The 21,748-nt window shown below is 40.6% G+C and overlaps 1 protein-coding gene and 1 pseudogene across 12 annotated transcripts in view; one reads left to right on the top strand and one right to left on the bottom strand.

The window, feature by feature from the left end:
- The window catches only part of MLLT10 (MLLT10 histone lysine methyltransferase DOT1L cofactor), a 217,638-nt gene that overhangs the window by 95,170 nt on the left and 100,720 nt on the right, over window positions 1-21,748 (top strand). The gene's annotated exons all lie outside the window — the stretch shown is intronic.
- LOC129491913 (heterogeneous nuclear ribonucleoprotein R-like) lies at window positions 1,264-2,958 on the bottom strand (annotated as a pseudogene).

The following is a 21,748-nucleotide window of genomic DNA, read 5'->3' on the forward strand; positions in this document are numbered from 1 at the left end:
TATCCTCCAAGATTTACCTTATTAGTGTAAACTCAAGTATGGTTGAAAGGGGCTTATTATAAGCAGTAGGGGAATTCAAAGAGTTTTACAAGCTCTGTGCCAGGAATCTGAGAATAAGACCAAATACTATAACAAAAAATGCTCTTATCACCCCATCACTCAGAACGTCAAAGGATTTTTAGAAGTTCTGTGGCAGAAACTGGGGGCAGAGATCAAATATACACACAAAGACACACACACACAAACACACACTTATTATATATGTCACAACTGTAAAATAGAATTTTATTTTCCTTCAATAACACAAGTGATACATAGAATGAACAGTTGATTTGACTAGTCAAAATCACAAGGAATAATCTTTAATAAGGAAGTCATTTCTGTCAAAGGACTCTATTCATTTTTTTCTAATTCTTTTTATACTTGTTAGAAAGTTTTAAAAGCACCAACCTCACTTCTGCCCCACTCAATCTGAAAACTTTTAAAAAGCCCTCTAAGAATTGTGAAGCTGTGTTTTCATGGAGAGTTTAAATGACTTGTTCGAAGGTCAATGATTTGCAGTAACTTATAGTGGTTAGAAGAAAATGGAGTTATGTTGACTTTTAATCTGTGGTTCTTTTTTTTTTTGAATAGATTTTTTTAGTGTTATTGAAATCTTACATGAACAAGAAATTGGAAATACAATCACATCAAAGAACAAATTGTCATGGCTTTTGACGTTTAAGCCAAACAAATTTTGTAGGGCAGATTTCAAAATGGTGTGAAGTTATAACAATTTAAAAACACAGTTAACCTACTTCTAAAAATGCAAAACATACAATCATGGGTTATTTTCAGTACAAGAAAACTTCAGTGTGTTTGCTTTAATTTCTTAAAACTACTAAGACATAGCACTAGCTTGTATTTTTATTTACAGCATACTCCATACTCCTATGCAATCTGTCCCAGATCCAAAAAATTGAAACTCTTCAAAACCACAGGTTTTGCCAAATCATGACTTAACAGTGTGCTCAGCTTGTTTTGAAGCTAAAATGAAGCCTGAAATGATAAAAACATTATAACTCCCAGAATAAGGGAACTCTGTAAGCCCAATAATGTCCAAGAGCATTTATGAAAAGAGGAAAAATAAAAAGGCCTGAGTATATACACAATAGTGATTTCTTCAGCCCAATACAAATGGCAGCAAATTGCTACTTAAAGATGAAACAGTTAAGCAAAATTTTTTTTGAAGAATGTAGATCTAGAGCCAGTCGTATTATCATTTTCAAGCCCTTACAGTGTCTGCTTACACTGTTGCCCATAAGTATCCTGATAAAATTCCTGGTTGTCATTATTGTAACCATAGTTACCAGAATAGTCACCACCTTGCTGAAGTGGCTGCTGAGCGATGGGTTGAGAGACCCAGTTGTGTTGGTTGTTGGTCTGACGATGCTTGGAATCAGGTTGGTTGTAAGCATCTGCCTTCTCTTGCCTCCTACATTGTCCCCTGATTGCCCTGAGATCCATGGGAACCATGGCCACAGCCTGTCTGCTGTTGTGCAGGACCCCCTCTGCCACCCCTACAGCCTCTTGGTGGTCCCAAAGGTGCCCTCTTTTGTGAATAGCCAGCTCTACCTCTTGGAGGTGATGCTCCCCTCCCCCTTGGTGGTGGTGGAGCCCCCTGCCCTGCCCTTCCTCCTCTTCCTCTTACTGCATTAGCCATCATCATAGCCATGGTAGGGAATCTTCATAACCTCCATGATAGTTGTGGTAATCATAACCGTAGTAATCTTCATGCCATAGTAATCTGGAGGGTAGCCCTATCCACCTCTCCCCCAATCTCTAATCGGAAGTGGCATGCGAGGAGGAGGGTGTAGTGATAATCTTCATATGCAGTGCTTCTGGAGGCCTGTCTAGCAGCTTGGCGCTCTTTCCTTGTCTGGTGGCTTGGCTAAGACTATTTCAAGTTCTTCGCCTTCTATTTCTTTGCCATTCATTTCATCCATAGCCTTAACAGCTGCTCTTCTGTCTTCAGAATGAACAAATGCATAATCTTTCAACTTACTTACTCTTTGGAGTTCTCCAAATTCAGAAAATGACTTTTCCAATATTTCGTCTGTGCCCAAGTTTCTCACAAAGAATGCTTTTACCTTAGCCATGACTTCTGGATCTGTTTCTTCACAGGGTCAGCCCATTCAGCTGTAACTACATTTCCCCATACTTTTACTTTTCCAGCGTCTGGCTTGTGCTGCTGACTTGTGATCCTCATATTCAAGGAAGCAGAACCCCCATTTCTTCTTTTTGTCATCAGGTTGATGATAGAGAATAATGTCCACCAAACCCTCTGTGACTTTACTGAAATCTTCCAGAATGTTTTCTTTAGTCTTCAGAATGGATCCAACAAAAAGTCTGTTGTTTGCCACAGAAATGTGCACTCCGTGTTGTTTACCAGGGCGAATTTCGTAGCTGTCACAGTTTCACAGCTTCCTGTGCAGCTTCCTTTCCACAGAAAGTGGTAAATGCCTACCCGCTATTCTGACCAGACAGTGGATCTATCATAAGACATAGATCCCAAATGGGACTAGCCTTCTCAAAAAGGGGCACCAACTCATCCTCATGTATATCTCTTGGTATTTTACCTACAAACACGTCTGTTCCAATTCCAGGTTGCACACCAGAGTACACACCGTTTGGTGGAGGCCCACCATACTTCCTCCGTCCTGTGGTTTCATTCAGAGTATAACCAGTTCTGTCAATCAAGGCCTTGATCTTCGCTTCATCAGGTCCCTTTGTGGACTCTTACACCTAGCTCCCCTGTTTCTCTCTCTGCCTGTAGATCTTCATAACTCCACATAAAAATACACTTTTGTTCTGAACATGTGATAAGTCACTTTCCTTGAACTGCTGTAGTACAGGCAGAGCTCCTTCTTCATTAAATTCCCTGAGAGCATCAATTGCTCTTTCATCAAGATTGATACAAGCTATCCAGGGCAGAGCAGGGGCTGGCAGCTGGGCCCGTGAGAACCAGTAAAAGGCACTTTGAAAATGACTAGAAATCGCATGCGCGTGCCACCCCCCAAGTCTATGATTCTTAATGTTTACGTGGCAAAGAAGCTGAAGGGGAAGCAGGTACGTGTGCAGAACGGGAGACCAAACATGAGAGGCAGCCTTCTAATCTATTCCTGCAAGAATCAACCCAGCCTCACGAAAGCTGCATTAATACATTTATGAGGGTTGTCCCGTAACCCAAACGCCTTTTAATGGCCCCATCAGCTCTCAATACTGTCACATTGGCAAATTTCAATATGAGTTTTGGCAGGAACACACCCCACTTAAACCATAGAATAGGATTACTCATCTCTCTCTTTTTTTTTTTTTTTTGAGACGGAGTCTCGCTCTGTCGCCCAGGCTGGAGTGCAGTGGCGCAATCTCGGCTCGCTGTAAGCTCCGCCTCCCGGGTTCACGCCATTCTCCTGCCTCAGCCTCCGAGTAACTGGGACTACAGGCGCCCGCCACCACGCCCGGCTAATTTTTTTTGTATTTTTAGTAGAGACGGGGTTTCACTGTAGTCTCGATCTCCTGACCTTGTGATCCGCCCGCCTCGGCCTCCCAAAGTGCTGGGATTACAAGCGTGAGCCACCGCGCCTGGCCTGGATTACTCATCTCTTTGGAGAGAGCTAGACTACTTTCTTCTGTGGCCCTCAAAGGAATAAAACTCTCAGTCAAATCATTGGAATGACTTCTCTGTGTCTTTGTAAAAGTTTTCTAGCATTGAGAGTTACCTGGTACCTCTGCCCTTTTTGTGTACTTTCCTTTTGGAATTTTGCATTCAAGCTGAACCTTTCAGCATCTCTGTATGTGAAGAGTTAAGAGAGGAAAGGTCTTTTCAGGAACATCAGTTTAGAATGTGAGGGTATGTTGGGTGAGACTGAAGAGTATGGTAAGATGAGACTAGCTAAGAAGAGGCCAGTTTATGAAGAATTTATAAGCAGAATTTTAGACTTCATCTTTGGGCATTGAGCCAGGCAGCCAGTAGGATTAATTTTTTTTTTAACTTTTGTTTTTTTCAATAATTTCAAACTTGCAAAAATACTACAAATAATAATGCTGTACTACTCACTGATTCCAAAAATGTTAACATTTTACCATATTAATGTTACCATGTCCTTCCCTCTACCCTCCTTTGCTATCTCTCTCACTCTCTTTCTCCTCTACACTCTGTAGAATCTTTCTGAAGCATTGCAGGGTAAATTACAAATACAGTGCCTCTTTAGCCCAAGTACTATAGTGTATAGTTTTAATTAAAAGGGGAATTTCCTAAACAATTACAGTACAGTGATCAAAATCAATAAATTAATATTGTTACAGATTATTATCTAATCTACAGATCATATTCAAATTGCAGCCCCTGATGTCATCTACACCAAAGGGGGAAACCTTTTTCTCTTCCATGTCCAGGATCCAATCCAAGATCACAAGTTGCAGTTAGCTGTCATGTCTATTCAGTATTTCCTAGTTTGGAATATGTCCTCATTCATTGTCTTTTGTGACCTTGACATCTCTTGAAGTCCTATTTCAGGTTATCTGAGGTATTGCCTTCTGTCTTTCTTAGGTCTTAACAAAGGGGTTTATAGCCATACTCTTTTTTTAATCTTCATACAGCTGTTTTCTAACAGTGACCTAGATTTTATCTTTCTCTGGGAGCCATTCTTTGATTTTAGCATTGTTTGCCATCTGGAGAGACTGGAAATTTTTGAAACCGGCAAGTCTTGGCTCTTTTTTTTTTTTTCTTGTCAGTAGTCTTTTCATTGGCTTATTTCTGTACTCCTGCTTTTTACTATAAACAGTAAGAAAGAATTAGACTGCATCCCAGCCTTGGTGACAGAGCGAGACTCTGTCTCAAAAAAAAAGAATTAGACTCCATCTTCCACAGAATACCTAGAAATCTCCTTGTTAAATTATGTAACTCATTAAATACATTTTCTATTTTTCATGTTGCCACAGGCAATGTTGTGCCTAAACTTTCAGTTACTAATTATGAAGTATTCAGCTTCTTCCAATTTTCAGTTACCTTTTTCTCACTTTGGTTTAAGTCGTTAGTAGCAGCCTGCTAAGGGCCATGAGGTTTCTAGTGACAATCTCTTCATTGCTCATCAAGCTTTCGCTGATATTCTCCTAACAAGTCCTGTCAGCTTCTGCCTACTACCTGATTCCAAGCAGCGCCTGCATTTTCAGGTTTTATTGTATGGAAACATCCCTCTCCTGGTAACAGATACCCAGGAGTAATCTGTAAATCTGTGTTAGTTAACTATTGTAGTATAGCAATTTACCCTAAAATATACTGGCTTAAAACTGCAATAAACATAGTCTCACAGCTTCAATGGGTCAGGAATTTGGATTTAATGGGTGTTTCTACCCCAGAGTCTATTATCAGATTGCCTTCTTGTTGTTGGCTTTGATTATAGTCATTTAAAGGCCAGACTAAAGCTGAAGGATGCTCTTTTTTTTTTTTTTGAGACGGAGTCTAGCTCTGTCGCCCAGGCTGGAGTACAGGGTTGCAATCTTGGCTCAGACTCACTACAGTCTCTACCTCCCAGGTTCTAGCAGTTCTCCCACCTCAGCCTCCCGAGTAGCTGGGATTACAGGCTTTCGCCACGACGCCCAGCTAATTTTTGTATTTTTAGTGGAGATGGGGTTTTGCCATGTTGGTCAGGCTGGTTTTGAACTCTTGACCTCAGGCGATGTGCCTGCCTTGGCCTCCCAAAGTGCTGGGATTACAGGCATGAGCCACTGTGCCCTGCCTTTTTTTTTTTTTTTTTTTTTTGACACAGAGTCTTGCTCTGTCTCCCAGGCTGGAGTGCGGTGACATGATCTTGGCTCACTGTAACCTCTGCTCCCAAGTTCACAAGTTCAGGCGATTGCCTCAGCCTCCCCATTAGCTGGGACTACAGGTGCATGCCACCACGTCCGGCTAAGTTTTGTATTTTTAGTGGAGACGGGGTTTCATCATGTTGCCCAGGCTGGTCTTGAACTCGTGACCTCAGGTGATTGCCCACCTTGGCCTCCCAAAGTGCTGGGATTACAGGAGCTACCACACCCAGCTGGAGGACATTCTCTAAGATGACTTACTCACATGGTTGACAGTTTGGTGGCTGCCTGTTTTTTTGCCGCATGAATTTTTTCTTAGGGCCTTTTGAGTGCCACGTGACATGGCACCTAGCTTTTCCCATACGAACTGATCTAACAGCAAGGCAAAAGCTGCCGTGTTTTTTATGGCCTGGCCTGGGACGTCACACAGTATCATTTTCTTTTTCTGACTGAATGTCTTTTAATTTGTTTTTTTAATTTATTTGTCTTTTTATTTGTTTTATTTGTTTTTAAGGTGTTTTTGAGGTAAGAATATATAACATAACATTTGCCATTTTAACCACTTTGATGGCATATTGTTATTTTTACTCTCTATTGGATGCATAGGTAAGCCTGTTCAGTATGGGTAGGCACTGCATAGGTACAAAGATCATTGGGGGCGTGGAGGCCGTCTACCACACCCTGAGATTTAGGCGCATATCCTGTTTCTTATTAAATTTTCACCCACAAGTTTTAGCATTCACTGATGAGTCTAGCCTGAAATAAATAATAGTTGACAAAAGGTAATTTTCTAATTGTATCATTCTCAATTGTGGGGAAGGGTGGAGTCTACAGAGGAAATAAAAGAGTAGGTTGAGTAGTAGAAGGATAAATGTTATGTCCTTTGAATTTAGCACCAAGGAAGTCGTTGAAGAGGAGTTTCAATGTAGAGTTTCAATATATTTATTGGTAGATAAAGTGGGTGTGAGGAAGTACAGATAGTGAGAGTACTTAGCTGTTAAGAATCTCAGATTTGCTGGGCTTGTGTGTATAATCCCAGCTGCTGGAGTGCTGATGTGGGAGTATCTCTTGAGACCAGGAGTTAAAGGCTGCAGTGAGCTATGATCATGCCATTGCATTCTAGCCTGGACAACAGAGTGACACCTCATCTCTTAAAACAAAAAATTAAAAAAGAATCTCGGATTTGAAGACAAAAGGTGGAGGCAGGAAAAATAATACTATGTCTTCTTCTGCTTTGGTGGGGAAGAAAGAAGAGAAGCATGTAGGTTAATAACTAGGTCACCTGGGTAGTAGAGCAAAGAAAGTAGATGTGGGTAGAATCCTATCAGAGATATTATGCTAGGCAGATTGGGTATACAAATAAGGAGGCCAAGTATGTTATTTTCAAAAGTGTTTAAAATAATGGATCATGAGATTGAGGTGGGATAATAAATGTAGTGGAACTAGGGAAGGGCTGGAACATAGAGTTGTAGGAGATGTTGGAGCATGGGCCTAGAGGGCTCAGTAAGGTTCAAGAATAAGTATAGTAAGAGTGTGAATTAACTGCAAGGTTATGAAGAAAGAGTAGATCATTGTGGTTTAATATTTCATTGGGATATGTTGGGTGATGGCAGCTTCCAGGTGTTGGAAGACAATTCTCCATGGTTCTCACATTTATACACATCTTGTGAGTGGCAGCCCTGACTGCCTTTGTTCTTTTCAAGGTTGTTTATATAGCAAGCAAACAGCCTTGGAAAACGGAGGCACTGTCATTCAAATTTCTCCTGTAATTCAGTCCACTTGTGTGTATAAATGTCATCTTGCCCCGGGTCACCCTGTCAGAATGGGGAACTTAGGCAAATGCTAACAGTCTGGCTTTTGGTATTGCCATGAGTATTAAAGTCCTCTGTGTCCAATGTAGGAGTCTTGTGTCATCTTCTGCCAGCATCCATGAAACTGTGGTGGACTAACTTGTCACTTTACAAGTACAGTAAGATCTTAGACTGTAGTTTTTGACACGAAGATGTGGTTTTAGGCATACTGAAGGAGAGTCTGAATGAAAGCCACTGAAATTGAGAATATTTGAGGACTGTGCGAGTTGTTCATACAGTTGGCCTTAACTCGCTAGCACACCCACTCTTGTGGTCCAGGGATGTCGGGATTCTGTGGTTGAAGATCTTATCAAGATCACATGTAGTAGGAAAGAGTTACCTAAAGAAAAGTAGGCTGGGCGCGGTGGCTCGAGCCTGTAATCCCAGCACTTTGGGAGGCCGGGGCAGGCGGATCACAAGGTCAGGAGATCAAGACCATCCTGGCTAACATGGTGAAACCCCATCTCTACTAAAAATACAAAAAAAAAACTAGCCAGGCATGGTGGCAGGCGCCTGTAGTCCCAGCTACTCGGGAGGCCGAGGCAGGAGAATGGTGTGAACTCGGGAGGCGGAGCTTGCAGTGAGCCGAGATCGGCCACTGCACTCCAGCCTGGGCGACAGAGGAAGACTCCGTCTCAAAAAAAAAAAAAAGAAAAGTAATGGGCAGACAAAAAGAAGAGATAAAGAGATACCTATTAATAAATGATAGAGCTGGGATTTAAAATGAACTATGTCTGACTACAAAGTCCGTGGATTTTTTGTTTTTGAATACATCTTTCTGCCTTTACTTGGAGGCTGTATTAGTCCATTCTCACACTGCTATAAACGAGAATGAGTAATTTAGGAAGAAAAGAGGTTTAATTGACCCACAGTTCTGCAGGCTGTACAGGAAGCATGGCTGGGAGGCCTCAGGAAACTTACAATCATGTCAGAAGACGAAGAGGAAATACATCTTTACCATGGTGGAGCAGGAGAGAGAAAATGAAGAGGGAAAGTTTGAAAGTGCTACATAATACTTTCAAACAACCAGATCTGGTGAGAACTCTGTCAGGAGAACAGCAAGGGGGAAGTCTGCCCCCGTGATTCAGTCACCCCACCATCAGGTCCCTCCCCAAACACTTGCAGATTACAGTTCAACATGAGATTTAGGTGAGGACACAGAGCCAAACGATATCAGAGGTAATAATCATATCCCCTTTGAAAGTTAGATAAATCTGTATTACAACTTCAAGGGTTTTGTTTTTGTTTTTTGTTTTTTGTTTTTTTTTTTGGTTTTAGTACAAATGAAGTTTTCAAATGTTCTCAAAAGAATGCTAATACAGAATATGCCTTATCAATCCTCTGTTCTGTTCCAGGAAGTTATTATTTAACTGAGTAGTATTTGGGAGAATAAATTTTGAAGACCTGCTTGCTTAAATAAATAACTTGTTAAAAGAAGATAAAAAGTGAAAGTAGATGTGAATAGCCTTTTTGAAATTTAGCTTGAATTCAGATGTTGAAGACAAACAGTAATACAGTGTGCATGAATTAAATGGCATGTCCATGAAATAGAATGTTACGGCTAACTGAACTGGCTGAGGATTAACTTCATTTAGTAGAGTTATTTTTTGCAACTTATAAGGTTGAGATTGCATGTAATGCGAAGACTCATGTCCAATTCATGTAGGTGTTTAGAATTGTATCCCAGCTATCTAATTATAGCATTATGGAGCTGAAGTAATGATAGCCAATTGTTTTCCATTAATAATATAAATATTTATTAATGTATTTATCACCTGGGGCAGATGACCTAGTTTTCATTTCCATTTTTATAGATGAAGAATAGGGACATGAAGGTTTAATTAGATTTGATAAATGTTTACAAAGCGTCTGCTGAATTCAAGACACCATGCTCAATTCTTGGGGAAACAGAATTTAAAAATCTGGAGAGTCACAATCAATATTGAACAGTTTGTTTAAAGTTTTGTATTTGGGAGCATAACACCAGTAGAATCCAGTTTATTTTTTAAAACTTTTCTGCTCCTTTCTGTGGCTTCTCTTTTGTATTTTTTCAGAAATGTAGCTATAAGCAGTGAGAGTGTTAATAGTAGATAGGTCTGACTTATCTGAAAAGCCATTTAACTGCAGTATATAATGTAATCTACTGATTGAAGGATGCACCTTCATTTTATGTGCCACTAAGAAAAAAATCATGCCAAGTAAACTATGACACAGCAGTATTATAATACATAACCTGATTTTAGAGATTTATTTAAATAAATAAATCTCAGGATCTATTAAACATGGCATGTCAAAGAACTTAGAGTTCCTTTTAACTCTTTCAGGTGTTGCACATACAGTTAAAAGATGTGTATATGATTGTTCATCACTATAGTAGCTCACATTTAGAAATCATGTAAATTGTCCGTAACAGATGAATAAATTATGGCACATCTGTAAAATGGGGCATTATGTTGTGTCTCAGTTTCTTCATCTGCATCAAGTTGATTTTAGTGCTTACCTCATAGAGTTGTTAAAACTAAATTAGTTAGTACATGTAAAATGTCCTGGCACATATTAACTGAAAACTTGGTTGTTTAGACAGAAAACGCAGGAGCATCTTAGTATTAACCAACATTATTATTGTAACACTTACGATTTAGAATCATGATTTAGAAGACTAATGAAGTGCAAAGATGTTTTTAATATAAGTGAAAGATACATAGTATACTCCCAGTTTTGGTTAGGAGATTTTTAGGCCAGGCATAGTGGCTCATGCATGTAATCCCAGCTCTTTTGGAGGCCAAGGCGGGTCTAAGCGTTGGAGACCAGCCTGGGCAACATGGCGAGAAGCCACCTCTACAAAAAATATAAAAATTAGCTGGGTATGGTGGCATGCACTTGTAGTAGTCCCAGCGACTTAGGAGGCTGAGGTGGGAGGATTGCTTGAGCCCAGGAAGTCGAGGCCGCAAAAGCTGAGATTGTGCCACTGCACTCCAGCCTGGATGTCAGAGACCCTGTCTCAAAAAAATTATTATGGATTCATTTGAGAATTAGTTTTTCACATTGTGACGCTTCCTCTCTACACAGTTAGGAATGTATCACCTAAGAAGTTGATTCTATATTGCCACAATGTAATTATCTTAGGAAATTTAACATTAATATAATACTATTAACAAACATATAATCCATAACCCAGCATCTCGTTGTTCGAGTAATGTCCTAATTGATAGCCAGTTTAAGAAGAAATTGATGCAGGAGTCAAGTATCAAACGTTGCATTTAGTTGTTGTCTCTTTAGTCTTCTTTAATCTAAAATAGTACCAGCACTTTGGGAAGCCAAGGTGGGTGGATCACTTGAGGTCAGGAGTTCAAGACCAGCCTGGCCAATATGGTGAAACCCCATCACTCCTAAAAATACAAAAATTAGCCGGGTGACGTGGCTCGTGCCTGTAATCCCAGCTACTGGGGAGGCTCAGGCAGGAGAATCACTTGAACCCAGGAGGCAGAGGTTTCAGTGAGCCGAGATCACACCCAGCCTGGGTGACACAGCGAGACTCAGTCTCGAAAAATAAAATAGTTACCAGGATTTTCTACCTTTCATGAGATTGACATTTTCTTGAGTTCAGACTAGTTGCTTTGCAGTGTTGCTCAACTAGGATTTGTCTGATTTGTTTCCTCCTGAAAAGATTCATGTTAAGCATATTTGATGGAAATACCACGTAGATGATGTCTTGTTCTCAGTGCATTGTATCAAGCGACATATGATATTAGTTTATCCCATCATCTGTGATACTAAGTTTGATCACTTGGTTAAGGTGTTGTTTACCAGATCTACTGTGAAGCTTTCGTTTCCCTGTGAGATATTACTCGAGGCTTTGAAATTTCTGTTCCCCAGTAGTCTTTCATGGAGTGTGTTTAATATATCCATTGACGATCTTTGCCTGAATCTATTGTAACTATGGTGGTAATAATGTGATGATTTTCTGTTTCTATCAGTGCTTCCATATTTACTTCTTGCTTGGCATGCTTTGATTATGAAGATCTTCATCTGTCCATCCAAACATCTGTCCATTCACTAATCTCTCCAGTATCAAGTAGATTCAGGTTTATTTTTTTAAGTTCACTGTGTTATGTAATTCCTGTTATTATTCATCTTAATGCTCAGATTGTCTCACATTTGGCCAATGGGAGTCCTTCAACTTGGCGTCTGTGCCCTTTTGAAATTTTTCAACAGTTTATAAGCATTTCCTTAATTTCTAGTAAAACAGATGCTGTAGGCTTATCTTGTGTTCTTTTCTGCCCCAGACCTTGAATCAGCTCATTTTCTAACACTAGTTTCTTTTAGTGGAGGTAGCATATCTACTTGGACTGTGTCTCTGTCCTAGAGTGGACCTTTCAGCAATTTGAGAGGTCATACCAGTCCTTACTGTGTACCCCATGCGCTTACCTTTTATTGGCCAGTGCAGAACTCTTCCTGGTTTCAGCTGTCTTTTTCAAATTGGCCCTCAGTGCTTTCCAGTAAGTACTGTTGACTAAATATTTAGTGCTTTTCTTGTCAGTTCCTTCTTCCTCATGAATGCTGTTACCATGTGGGCCTTGTAACTCTTTTCCTTACCTCCTTGTATTTTGGGGTTGATGGTGATGCTTTTACACTTGGTTTTGTTGTGTTATTCCATGAGTTTTTGGTTTTATTATCTATTTGCTTTGCTTGTTTGTTTTTTTGAGACAGAGTTTCACTCTATTGCCCAGGCTGGAGTGCAGTGGCATGATGTTGGCTCGCTGCAGCCTCTGCCTCAAGCTATCCTCCTCCCACCTTGGCCTACCAGTGTTGTGATTACAGGGTTGAGCCACTGCGACCGGCCCATGATTTTCTTATATTTTCATTTCACTTTTATATTGTCTTTATATATGTATATGTATATGTATATGTATATGTATATGTATATGTCTTATTGTTAGACTGTATCATGTCTCAAAACTGATCTTTTTTTTATGTTTTAATGTTCTTTTACAATGCCTAATATGATTTCTTTTCTTTTCTTTTTTTTTTTTTTTTTGAGATGGAGTTTCACTCTTGTTGCCCAAGCTGGAGTGCAATGGTGCGATCTCAGCTCACTGCAACCTCTGCCTCTGGGGTTTAAGCCATTCTCCTGCCTCAGCCTCCCAAGTAGCTGGGACTACAGGCGTGTGCCACCACGTTGGCTAATTTTTGTATTTTTAGTAGCTTTTTTTTTTTTTTAACTCTGAGTGTCAGGTGTGAGGTAATAGAAGAAAGGTAGTGTTGTTGACAGCTTGTGAGTACTTAACTAATTCTTGTTGCATTGACTATAGTATGGTAGTTGTGTATACATTTATAGGCAATTAGTAATAGGAAATGGAATCAGCAGATACTAATGGAGTTAGAGATGTTTTCTGAAGTCATGGAAAGCCATCGTTACTTTTTTCTTCCTTCCTCATAAGGCCTTCGTGGGTGTGGCGTTCAGTTTCAATAAGAACTCTGTAGCAAGCTAATAGCTCCTTTTCAAAAAGGGGTGCACTTAATAGCCATGTCATTGGGGCATCAAGTCCAAATCTCCAGTGAGTGCCTGTGGATGGAGGCTTTTTTGCCAGAGGATTCAGTTGGCAAAATCATAATTCATAGAAACATGTAGCTTAAAAACATAATGAGGCCTGTGGGGTTCCAAAGGTAGAGAATGTGCTTCAGCTTGCTACCTAGCTTCCAATACAGTGTGTTGGTTTTGGGCTACTCTCATAGGATGCATATTTACAGGATAGCTGACATTTAAAGGATAAGCAGAACGTTGAAGTGAGTGTCATAGAGCCCCTGTTATTTGAAGAGTTCAGTAAGGTGTTCAGCCTGCTTTTCGATGGTGGGAGTCTGAAGAGACCCCACCATCCTTGACTGCCAGAGGAATTTGGCGTTGTGAATCTGTTCCTATAGTTTGCAGAAACCTGTTGAGCAGGTCTTTGAAATTTATTGGAGTTTTTCCACCAACTGTGCTGACAGAGGAGATAACATTACAGAGCTTTTGAGACTGAGGCTTCTAATTTACCAGCCAACAGTGAGAGCTTTGGAAATCACAGGATAGAGGTACTGAGTCCTGACATACCTGTTTGTGGCAAGTGGCAAGGGAGTTTAGGTCACCCCTCTGGGAAAGCACTTCAGACATATTGGAGGCTTTGACACATGGATGTAAACTGATCTTGATCCTTGGGTATGAGTGTTATGGCAAAGAGGCATTAGAAATGTCCAGAACAACCTACCAAGTACCATCAGTCTGTGAGTAGATTTATTCTGTAACAGCTGGGGCTGTAAGAGCAATAACTAAACTCACTTGTTGCTAATTCACTCTTAGCTTCCAGCTCTTACTAGCCTTTTTTCACTGGCCTTGCAGGGCTTTTGTGTTGAGGTATTGCATCTCTTCCTACCCCTGGTACCTTTGAGTCCTTTATTGAAGCTGTGGCTTCCCTTTGTCCTTCTGGAATTCTATGCTGTTCTGTTGGACCATCCAGGAAAGAGACATGGTTTGGAGAGTGATTTATATGTCTCATTAGCATTTCTACATGCTGCTCTTCTTGGTTGGGAGAATACCTTTTGCACTTACGGGTGGATAAAGATGGCAAACTTTTCCTTTAAAGGACCAGACAGTAAATATTTTTGGGCTTTGTGGACCCCATTTAGTTTCTATCATATATTCTTCTTTTTTGGGGGGGTGGGGGCGCTAAGGAATATTTTAAAGATGCAACATTACTCTTAGCTTAGGTGTCATAATTTGCTGACTTCTGATATAACATATAATTTCCTCTTATACCTTCAGATGTCCAGGCAGTAATGAACGTACAGTTTAATTCCCCAAAGACCCCACCTACAAAGTCACGTTAGCTTCCTTACCCCCTGAGAATCCTGCCCACTGAATCCTGGGATCTTTTCCTTTCATGGGTCCAGGTAGGATAGTGATCTGGGTGCCTGTATCCAACAGAGTCTTAAAAACTTGTGTTTTCTGGCTGGGCACGGTGGCTTATGCCTGTAATCCCAACATTTTTAGAGGCTGAGGTGGGAGGACTGCTTGAGCCCAGGAACGTGAGACCCCATCTCTATTTAAAAAAATAAATTGTGTCTTCTCCTCTCCTCAAATTCCTTAGCATACTTGGATGACTGCATGTGGCCATTGAGGCCTCTTGGGGATAGGGAGTGCACATCCCCATCTCTAATTATTTTTCTTCTTAAAGCACTGAGGTCACCTAATTGTTACAGTGGGGTAGAAATGAAGCTGACTGCCAGATTGGTGAGGAAGTCCTCTCCGCCTAACCAGAGTAGGTTAGCTGCCAGCAGAGCATCCTTGGGCAGGTCTGTTTAAACATAGTTTCTGGTGCTTAGCTTACATCCACCTCTTCTGTTTCTCTTCATTATTCAGGCAATAAAATGAAGACCCATTAACTGCCTAGTTGACCATACAATTTTTCATTTTTCGACTTTCCTCAGATCCCATTAATTGGCCTGTGAGGCCTTTAATTTTCCTCTTCTGAATAGCCATACCCCTAACAGCATCATATTCTCTCATCACCAAACTGTCAAGAACTATGAAAGAGGTGGAGTAGAAAAAACAAACAGTTTCTCCTGCTGTAATCTCACAATACAGAATGTTTCTGTGACCCATAAATGTATGGGGATTTCTCCCCACCAAGCAAGCTGTCAGTTTTGCAGCAGACATCATCTGCGTTTGGACACTATCCACCTGGAGATGGCATGAGATTACACAGGTTGGGAACTCAGTCCCTCAGGACTGAGCCTCACTTTTGTTGCTGATTCTAAGCCCCAGGTGCTTCTGTTCAAATGACTATGACTTGGGGTTCCCACAGCCCCCTCCTTGGGTTGGATTAATTTGCTAGAGTGGCTCACAGAACTCAGGGAAACCCTTACTTATGTTTATTGGTTTATTATGAAGGATATTACAGAGTATACAGGTGAAGAGATGAATAGTGTGAGGTATGTCACTGGGTAGGGAGGCAGAGCTTCCCCATCCTCTTGGGCCTTTGTTATACAGAGTTCACTGGATAGGCGTGATTGAAGCATGGACACCTGTGTAGAAATGTGATTGGACAAAGGTATGATCTAACACTAATAGACTGGGTAGGGAAACCCAGGCAGGCCTGTATGTTCACACGCTTCTTGGCCTCTCTGTGCAGCATTATTTTCTTCTGGGTATTGGGGCAGAACCCCTTCTGAAATGGGGGTTTTATGACCCACAATCAGACAAGGTAGGTCAGAGAATTTCTTTATGTCCAGCTCCGTGATAGAAAAGTAGGGGAAGTTTAGAGCTTATTTTTAGTTTTCATGGCCTGTCTTGGGGAGAAAAAGGAGGGCAGGAAAGGTCCGAAAGAGAGAGATTCTGTTTTCTGAGGCCTAAAGCACCCCATTATAACAAAGGATTGTCATTTCACCGTTGTTACTCTGACGCTGTTCTGAAGCTGCATCAGGAACCAAGGACAAAAGGCCAAATACTTTAACAAACGATACGCCTGTTTTTTTGGTTACTTAAAAAATGGCAAGGACTATGAGAGTTGTGACCCAGGGACTGTGGACAAAACCAATATATGTATGTATACACACACACACACACACACACACACACGTGTGTGTATATATATGTATATATATATATACACACACATATATATGTATATATATATGTGTGTGTGTGTGTGTATATATATATATATATATATATATATATATCTCATAATACCACAGAAGTCTATCATTTGACCTTACTTGTAAAGTAGCTAATTAAGAGATGCAACTTCTGGGTCAAGAGATAGACAACTTGTTACTTAGAGCAATAGCTGTAACCAGAGTATCAGTAATTTTTGGCCATTTCCCAAGCACAGTTCCCATAGGGCACTGCAAAGAAGGCCAGATAAAATCTGTTCATGGTGTGTGTTGCATTACAGGAGAGGAGCCCTGAGCTTAGGGCACCTGAATCTTTTGTAATAGACAGTAAGGATAGCTGACCTTTGCTTTCTCTCTCCTGAGGCTATTCACTATATAAGCAACCTTGAAAAGATAGTCCAGAATAATGGGCTGCCATTGCCTAACTCAAAAGGCATGCACAAATAGGAGAGACTCGTGTAGCATGGTTTCCTGACGCATGAATAATTCTCAAATTATGATTGGCTTTACACAATGTTTTTGATTCACAGCTAAGTCCAAAAGAGGTGTCCTTGATTGACAGACAAATTCTTCCAAGTTGTGAATCAGGGGCTTAGGTTTCTTCCATCTTGTGACTGCCTTCTTTAAAATACTGCCTCTATGGCTTTAATGCTTATTTTTGTTATCCATGTCAAAGGAACTAGTGTGGATACTAGAAATTTGGGGCTATTAAGGACCAGGCCTAGAGGTGACACACATCATTTTCATTCAGACTACACTGATTGGAACCCAGCGCACTGGCCACATGTAACTGCAAAGGATGCTGGGAAATGTCTAGTTACATGCCAAATAAAAAGAAATGAGTTTGGCGAATAAACTGTCTCTACCTCATTTTAGCCCATTCTTGTTAATTTGTATGTAATTACAGAGAATGACAGAAGACAGAGCATTTAAAAAATGAAAGTTAAAAAACAAAATCCCACTCCATATCTCACCATTGAGAAATAGCCATCACTTACTACTAAGTAAATATCACAGATTTTTTCTATGCATAGATAGATAGAGACATAGATACATACATAAAAAGGATAGAGAAAAATTATTAAATTGAGTGAAACCTACTGATGTTTTAAACAGCAAAGGCAGATTTACTTGACTATCTAGAGGGAAAAGAAAGACCCTGTCTGTACAAAAACAACAGCAAGAAAACATAGCTGAATTTGTGGTGCGTGCCTATAGTCACAGCTACTCTGGAGGCTGAGGTTGGAGGATGCCTTGAGCCTGGAGTTTGAGGCTGCAGTGAGCTATGATCATACCACTGCACTCCAGCCTGGGTGACAGAATGAGACCAAAAAAACTTTTTCCCCCCCTTACCACAAGAAATATTATTTCCTCAAAGATGCCTTTAAGTTTAATAATAGAAATTACAAAAGCAAACAAGACATTGAAGAGGTAAGACTGTCTTTCTAGTTGGGGTGCTTTTAGCTCTAAGTGATGAAATACTCAAATCAGAGTGGCTGAAGCAATTGGAAATTTATTACTTCATGTAAGTTCAGATGCTAGGCTTTTCTAAGATTGGCTAATTTAACAGTAGCCAATTCAGCTGTGGCAGAGCATTGACTTTTTTGTGATTTTTTTGGCTTTTGCAGTCATGGTTGCCAGGACACTGCAGTTGTTCTGAGGATCATGGTCTAACACTTGAGCATCTAAAGGCAGGAAGGGAATACCTCAAAGAATGAGGAGAACAGTTAGAAAATTTCAACTTCTGGCCTGGTGCAGTGGCTCACGCCTGTAATCCCAGCACTTTGGGAGGCTGAGGCGGGCAGATCACTTGAGGCCAGGAGTTTGAGACCAGCCTAGCCAACATGGTGAAACCCAGTCTCTACGAAAAATATAAAAAATTAGCCGGGCGTGGTGGCAGACGCCTGTAATCCCCGCTACTCTGGAGGCTGAGGCAGGAAAATGTCTTGAACCCGGAGGCGGAGGGTTGCAGTGAGCCGAAATCGTGCCATTGCACTCCAGCCTGGGCAACAAGAGCGAAACACCGTTTAAACAAACAAAAACAAAAAAACGGAGAAGTAGCTGGGTGCGGTGGCTCACGCCTGTAATCCCAGCACTTCGGGAGGCCAAGGCGGGCAGATTACCTGTGGTCAGGAGTTTAAGACCAGCCTGGCCAACATGATGAAACCCCATCTCTACTAAAAATACAAAAATTAGCTGGGTGTGGTGGCACATGCCAGTAATCCCAGCTACTTGGGAGGATGAGGCAGGAGAATTGCTTGAGCCGGGGAGATGGAGGTTGCAGTGAGCCAAGATTGAGCCACTGCACTCCAGGCTGGCCAACAGAGCAAGACTCTGTCTCAAAAAAAAAAAAAAAAAAAAAAAAAGAAAGAAAAATTTAACTTCTATTTTATTGTCCTGATTGAAACCTATTCCAGGCCTAAAGCAGTCAGTGGCTAAAGAGAGTCGATTTCTCTTAATTACCTTGGACTCATCCATCTTCACCTCTGGGCTGGGGAATAGATACACTTTTGTGAGGACATGAGAAGGTGATCATGAATTTTCTTAAGAAATCAGCACTTTGTCAGCAAGAAAGATGTTTATGTCTAATCACTATTTGGCAGATTTATGTTTTTTTTTTTTTTTTTTTTTTTGGAGATGGAGTCTTGCTCTGTCACCCAGGCTGGAGTGCAGTGGCGCAATCTCGGCTCACTGCAAGCTCCGCCTCCCAGGTTCACGCCATTCTCCTGCCTCAGCCTCTCCGAGTAGCTGGGACTACAGGCGCCCGCCACCACGCCCGGCTAATTTTTTGTATTTTTAGTAGAGACGGGGTTTCACTGTGGTCTCGATCTCCTGACCTTGTGATCCGCCCGCCTCGGCCTCCCAAAGTGCTGGGATTACAAGCGTGAGCCACCGCGCCCAGCTATGTTTTGTTTTAATTACATGTGTCAGATTTTATATTGAGCTCCTACAGTGAAGGCTGGTAGTATCCCTATAGTCATTTTGCTTTTCCTGCTATCCAGGTTGTTTGTTTTTATTTTTATTTATTTATTTTTTATTTTTTTGAGACAGAATCTCACTCTGTCACCCAGGCTGGAGTGCAGTGGTACGATCTCGGCTCACTGCAACCTCTGCCTCTCCAGTTCAAGCGATTCTCCTGCCTCAGCTTCTCATTTAGCTGGGACTACTGGCACACGGCACCATGCCCAGCTAATTTTGGTATTTTTAGTAGAGACGGGATTTTACCATGTTGGCCAGGCTGGTCTTGAACTCCTGACCTCAAGTAATCTGCCCACCTTGGCCTTGCAAAGTACTGGGGTTACAGGTGTGAGCCACCGCGCCCTGCCAGGGTTGTTTTTGAAGACATTTCTATTTTTTCAGGTAGCGACATTCTCTTATGTAAACATAATCCTCATAGTTGTGTAGGTATTTGTTTTGTATTTAAATTCGTTAGCTGCTCACTATTAGTCTTTTTACCACAGCTTCTCCAGTAAGTTCATTGTTCCTCTTAAATTGGCTGAATTTTATTATTAAATTTTTTAAAGAATAAGTCCTTAGGACTTGTGTTCTCTGATTTCTTTCATAATGGAAAACATTTCCTTTTGCCTTAATTTTTGAACTGTATCTTGGCTGTATATAATATTGTTGGGTCACACTTTATTTCTCCTAAAAACGTAATGGTCCTGCAATATTGCTGTGGAGATAACTAACGACACCTCCCTCTCCCTGTATTCTGCTAAGTTTAACTATAGTAAGTCTTGGTGCTACACAGTCAGTCTGTAACAGAATTGTTCAGAATTTTTTTTTCCATTTTCATTTTGTGGAATTTTATGTTTGAATATACCTTCTGTTCCCCATTCATTGAATTCTCTGCTTCAGGGATACACGTTATCTTATGTTTGATTATCTCTGTTTTTTATACCTATCAGATGTTGTCTGCCTGCTTTAATATCTTTTTTAAAATTTGCATTACTGTGATTATTTCAAGCCCTTCTTTTAACACTTTAACAATTTTTGGCAATGCATATTTTCCTTGCTGTTTCTATTTTGTTTACTAATTCTGTAATGATACTGTTTTAGTCTTAAATTTATTACTTTGGTTAGCCTTAAATTTATTACTTTGGTTATCTCCCTTCTTACCTTTTCCTATTTTATCATCTCATTCTTGAGCTCTGTTTGAACTCATGTTATATTTTTTATTTGGCATGGGGACAGTTTTGAGAAATATTGTCATACTCAGTTGTATATGCTTCTAGGTTGTGATTTTTGGCTATCTGATGCACATTAGACTCTATTATTTTTTGCCTGTAGTTTCTTTGCCATATAATTTTTAAAATGTTTTTTATGCTTGGGAGGCTCCCTTTTGACACTTATTCCATTATAATTTACGTAATTTTTTGAAGATTTTCTCGTTTTTGAGACGATGGTTTAAGGGCTATGTATTTTGCATTTTTCTGAAGACTGTGGGAATGGGAGGGGTGCAGTATAAAAGCTTGGGAGGAGGGGCGCAGTATAAGAGCTTGGCTCAGGGCAGTATGCACTTTTTGGTAGAACTCCAGGCTGGGCTCTCCTTTTTAACACAGTACATTATTAAATGTCTTGCACCAGGTTTTATATCTCAAGTGTTTGGGTGTATTTTAGTCTTATGGGGAATACCCTAGGATTCTATTTTATTTTTTATTTTAATTGTAACTTTTTAAGACACGGTCTGACTCTGTCCCCCAAGCTGGAGTGCAGTGGCATGATGATGGCTCACTGCAGCCTCCACCTCCTGGGTCGCCCGCCTCAACCTCCCAGTAGCTAAGACTACAAATTTGCACCACCACACCCAACTCATTTTTTTGCTTTTTGTGGAGATGGGTTCTCATTATGTTGCCTAGGCTGATGTCCAACTCCTGGCCTCAAGTGATTCTCTCACCTAGGCCTCCCAAAGCACTAGAATTACAGGGGAGAGCCACTGCACCGGGCCCCCTAGGATTTTATGTAATTAGTTCTTAGCCTTGATTCTTTACTTCCAGTTAGCACCTCTTCACTTTTCTTCCTCTCGCTTTCAGTTTTTCCTGTTTCTTCCCTGAAGCTAGTACTACTCTTTAGGCAGAAAAAGTAGTTTAGTAGGTAGGAACACATAAAATCACCTCTCTTCAGATTTGGGACTTTCGGTTATATTCTCAGAATTTTTGGGAATTAAGGGGTAGGATTAAGAGCTGAATCCTATAGCTCAGTCTAGGGCAATTTCTACTATAATAAAATCTAGTTTACTCCTTGACAGTTTTTGTTTAATGCATGAATATCTGCCCCTGCTTCCCATTTTGGTTGCTTTTGGGGATCATTTGGTTGGTTGTTTTTTACTGGTTTCTGTTCATTTGTTTTCTACATTGGGAAAATCTGTGATGTGATTTCAGATTTCTCTTAAGCATTTT

Source organism: Symphalangus syndactylus, chromosome 10 (genome assembly GCF_028878055.3).
Source record: "Symphalangus syndactylus isolate Jambi chromosome 10, NHGRI_mSymSyn1-v2.1_pri, whole genome shotgun sequence".
Lineage (NCBI taxonomy): Eukaryota > Metazoa > Chordata > Mammalia > Primates > Hylobatidae > Symphalangus > Symphalangus syndactylus.